We start from the raw sequence: 4,958 nt of genomic DNA, 5'->3' as shown, positions 1-4,958 counted from the left end.
CCCCCGGCGCGGCCCCTCCCCTCCTGCTCCCCACCGGCGAGATCCGGCGGCCGTTGCCGCCCCCTCCCTCTCTCCCCCTCCCCTACCTTCTTCCCCGGCGCGGCCCCTCCCCTCCCGCTTCCGGTTCCCCGACGCGGCCCCTCCCCTCCCGCTCCCCACTAGCGAGATCCGGCGCGGCCGGTGCCGCCCCCTCCCACTCCCCCCTCCCCTACCTTCTTCCCCGATGCGGCCCCTCCCCTCCCTCTCCCTCTCCCCACCGGCGAGATCCAGCGGCCGGTCCGCCCCCTCCCTCTCCCCCCTCCCCTACCTTCTTCCCCGACCATTTGGTTATGTGTATTCAGAACAGATCTGATCTAATCCCATGTGTATGCTGTAGGATGTGGATTGAATTTTGTTAATATAACTAGTACTGATTTTTTTACCAGAGCAATACATGTTGAAAAATTTGTTCTTTGATTGAATGAACTTAGTCTTAGTTTGGTCATTGTCATATAGTTCTCTCCTTATTACAGTTTTGTCTAGTTCCTTTAACCTGATTATAGTGCAATATCTATCTGATTTAATTGATGTTATTAATTTACATTCATGGGTTCACAATCTTTTTGGCAGGTAGCACAGGATATTGCCAGAGATGAAAGGTACTAAGCTGTCTCCACTTTGCTAAAGCACAGTTGTTTCTAAGTTTATTGATGGATTAAATTTACTTTGACATTGCTAAAGCACAGTCCTTATTTTTTTTGTATGCCATTGTTGATAAAAAAAAATAGACATACCTTGTTATGCTTAAGGAAGATGAAAGTGACATGTAAGATTACTCTATGCACTTCATTTTTGCTCTTAGTTGATGTTCATGCCGTTTTGTCTTCTCTATTTTAAGTGCCTACTAGGTGCAATATTAAATTATTTTTGTAGTCAACAATCTATAGGCAACAGATAGAGCACACTATGTGATTGTAGTCAACAAAGATGGTATTGGTGAACCTAGCCGGACATACTAGGCATTCAGGGAATTTGCCAATATGAGATGACCCAAATGATTTAAGTGAATAGCTCTATCTTGAGTTGGTAGTTGCTATCAGACACTATCTTGAGTTGGTAGCCTCCATCTTATCTTTCTCACCCCAACTGGATCCTGCATTAGACTTGGCATTTGGTCTTCCAATTCCATCTCCAGCATTCCAAGCAAAGCCTCCCCAATCAGTGGAATTGTCCTGCACCTTAGCATGCACTTCCCATGAATTATCTTGATCTGCTGGCTTTGCAGCCGCTCCACCTCACTACTCCAGCCTCCCCAATCAGTGGAATTGTCCGGCACCTTAGTATGCACTTCCCATGAATTATCTTGATCTACTGGCTTTGCAGCAGCTCCAACTCCACTACCCCAGCCTCCCCAGTCACCAGAATCATTCGCAGCACTAGCATTTTGTTCCCAACTTGAGTTCATTGTTGTGCCATTTTCCCATGAGCTGCCTTTCTGAATATTTTGCTCTCCAACTTAAGTATTATACAACACCTCAGAATATCTAATTAACCCAATCAAACTAGAATAGACACTGATCCTAAACAAGGCAAGATCTACCAATCCCCAGAAGTCCTTAGGTGGGGAATAAATGTCCCTGTGGTGTTGCTGTAGTCAAAACTGTTGACTTAACCATTAATATTAAAACATGCTTGGTTGACAAACCTGCACAACTTGATTGAAGGCACATGAGATGCCAATAAGTTCCCTCACTTGCTGAATGCCATATGGAATAGACCTCCGTGTGTCAATGAGGTCAAGTACAGGTAAGCAGGCATCAATTGTTGTCCTCCAGGCATCACCATTGCTTACAGCATCATCTTTTTCAACAATGATTTCTAACGCCGGCTCACCTTTTGATATCTTCCGTGTGTTTTTTACCCAAGAGGTTGCATCTGATTCAACATGTAGAAATGGCTTGCTTGAATGAACATTCATGTTTGTCGACGGAAGGAACTGTCGAGATCCACCACTTGTTACTGTTGTTAGTTTGTATCTGATAATCAGAGGTCTAGTGTAGTCTGAAACTATCTGTTTTTTTTAAATGATTTATTTTGACCCTTCATACCTGAACCCTCACACCAAGTAAACACAACACAAAAGAAAATAAAAATATGAAATCTCTATCTTTCTGCGAATTAGAATTCACCTACTGTCCATCTTCAGACATACTTTTCTAATTTTAGTTTCTTTGTCGCTGTTATATTCTGTGATTGTCGCGTTGGGGTCAATGCATTCCAATTTGTACAAGTAGTTAATTAATCTTCGTCAGTCATTTGTGACATGCCAATGAAAATTTAATGATCTCTGCTTGACTGAATATTTCTCGAGCATGCTACTGTATCCTTTTAAGAGTGCTACTAGCTCTGATTTTTCAGTAACTGGCTTGCTTGGAACAATTATGTTCTTTTGTATTCTATATGCAGCACTGTCTGTCTTACTTGATGGGGTCGAACAAAATTACAGTTGCAGATATGTGAGCTTCGGCATAGCTCCTATGCTGAAAGTAAGCCATGCATTGGGTAGTTGATGGAGAAAAAGGCTATTCTGACCCTTTGGTGCAATTTTTGTAGGCATCAAGGACAAGTTCAATTGCTCCTGCTGATGAGATTAACACTGAGCTTGTCAATCAGAGCTTTTCCTGGAGCTGCAGCTCTGAAGATGATTCAATTGGTGCGTGTGAAGAATCTGTTGTTTTGAAGAGTTGTCTGAACTGATCAGATGGGAGCTAGAACACAGTGCATGGTCCATCTTTTCATAAATCTGTAATTAGCCCTGACTTTACATTCTTTAGTTGCTTCTTGCAAGTATGAGCAAGAAGTTCTTTTGAAATAAAAATTGGACCATGGGTTCCCTTGTCATATGAGATATCGACAGTTCATGGAAATGGGAATTTTTCTAGGGTGCATTAATGAATGTGCTGAATATTTGGATCTTTATATGTATGCTATCTATTATGTTGTGATAAAATTACAGTATGGACAGTCCATATTTAATATGTTGTTGCTACTGTTCTGTTTCTATATAATTATTGTATCCAATTTGCTGCATGGTTAAGGGTTTTTCTGTCGGTGGTCTGTTATTTTTCTGTGCGTTAACCGAGACCGACACAACATTTAAATTTAATCTGGGCTAACGTAATTTTTCTGTGCGTGTAACACCCACAGAAAAATCATTTTCCTGTCGGGCTTTTCTTTTTTTCTGTGAGGATCAACGCACACAACATTTAATTTTAATCTGGGCTAACGTAATTTTTCTGTGCGTGTAACACCCACAGAAAAATTGTTTCTGACGACGAACACACAGAACAATTGAATTTTCTGTCATTATATTTATGTGGGTATTTTTCTGTGGGTACACCGTCAGAAAAATATTTTTCTGACGGTATTCGCATTTTTCTATGTGTTTTCGCACACACAGAAAAATGCGAGATTCCAGTAGTGAGGTTGAGTAGCCAAATAATATGTAGACGTGATGTTTACATAGTGTTTTGCTTGTGGTTACACCCTCCATTATTGAAAGAGTGGTAGAAGGTTAGGATGACAGCCTAGTGTTCCTTTGTAGTCCACCCCCAAATATAGGACTGTATGACTTAAAGTTACTTAGTTGAAGTTATATTCCTGCTATGCTTCTCTTCCGTAATGTCTCTTTTTCATAAGTGTAGCGGTAATCTTTTGCTATTTCTAAGTATGTATATGATGATATGACATGACTTAGACTTATAACTAGGACAACTTAGGAATTAATCTCTCTTGTATTCTACTTGACTTAGCTATTGCAATCTTATGGAGTTTCTCTGAACATTATGCTTATCATATACATACATATATCATTTGGTTGACCCCTGTCTAGAGTAAGTGTTTAGTCCCTTGATTAAGCAAAAGTATAAGTTCATCAATCTCTTTATTAGCATAGTTTCTCCCAGTGGTAAAAATATAAATAACGATACATGAAATACTCCCGGACGACTTGTAGAAATTCTAAATTCTATTTGCATTAATAAACACCAACAGTAGGCCATGCCAGCACGGCCCGATCCAACACTATTCGTGCCGTGCTTTTGCGGGCCCAGGCCGGGTCGCCTGTTTGGCCATCTACAGCTGAGCCCCTGCAATAGGCATGAACTCGGTGGAGGCGTCTAGCATATGAATGGACTCCTGGCCAGCACTGCACACCGCATACGCTCCAATGTATATGCTCGTTGCGGTGCTCGAAAACATCTAAATGAAATTGTTTACAATTGTTCGAAATGATTTTTATGAATTATTGAATTGAGCTTGTTGAATTGATCATATGAAAGACGATAACGCTTACAAAATAATTCTCATTATAAATCTATTAGTGTACAAGGTCTAAGAAACTACTAGAGGAAAAAAAATAAAACACGTGCATTATTGCTTATTGGGCTGGGCCCACTGAGTAGTGGGCTGGATTGGGCTGACAGATCTCAGCCTTCTGATTAGTCGGGCACCATAGAAGGGCAGAGATTATGGTAGTGTTTGGTTGGGTGTAGAGAGGTGAATGGGATAGATGAAATGAATGGATGATGGATAGGACAATTCTAGATGAGTTGGTACATGTTGATTGTTTGGTTCCTTGTACAGGATCGTATAAGCTGCTTGTTTGGATGGATGTATGGAATGGTATGGTTAGCGGTAAGATCATGTTTGGTTGGTTGTATGGGTTTATCTCAGGAATTTCACGTGCACCATACATTTGCACAAATTTAATATTACAAATGCAACAACATAATTAGATAGCTTACAATTAGTTTGTCTACTTCCCAATAAATAATTTTTTATTGCCCGGAAAAGGAAAGGGAGATGAACGTGAAAGCACAGAGCAGTACCCAACGAATCAACCTGTGCAGCCGGAGGTAGGAGGCGAGATGTGAGCCAAAGAGTGTGACTGCGACAGACTCCGTTTTGGATGGCGTCGT

General features: G+C 41.1%; 1 long non-coding RNA gene across 1 annotated transcript; it reads left to right on the top strand.

Moving 5' to 3' along the window:
- The first annotated feature begins 1,509 nt into the window (after positions 1-1,509).
- Positions 1,510-2,946, top strand: LOC136482832 (uncharacterized). The gene is made up of 2 exons (XR_010765212.1): positions 1,510-2,525; positions 2,593-2,946. It is a non-coding gene; the product is annotated as an uncharacterized lncRNA (long non-coding RNA).
- The last annotated feature ends 2,012 nt before the right edge of the window (positions 2,947-4,958 follow it).

This window comes from Miscanthus floridulus, chromosome 9, assembly GCF_019320115.1.
Source record: "Miscanthus floridulus cultivar M001 chromosome 9, ASM1932011v1, whole genome shotgun sequence".
NCBI lineage: Eukaryota > Viridiplantae > Streptophyta > Magnoliopsida > Poales > Poaceae > Miscanthus > Miscanthus floridulus.
Note: the sequence above shows the minus strand (reverse complement) of the source record. Positions and strands in the feature narration are given on the sequence as shown.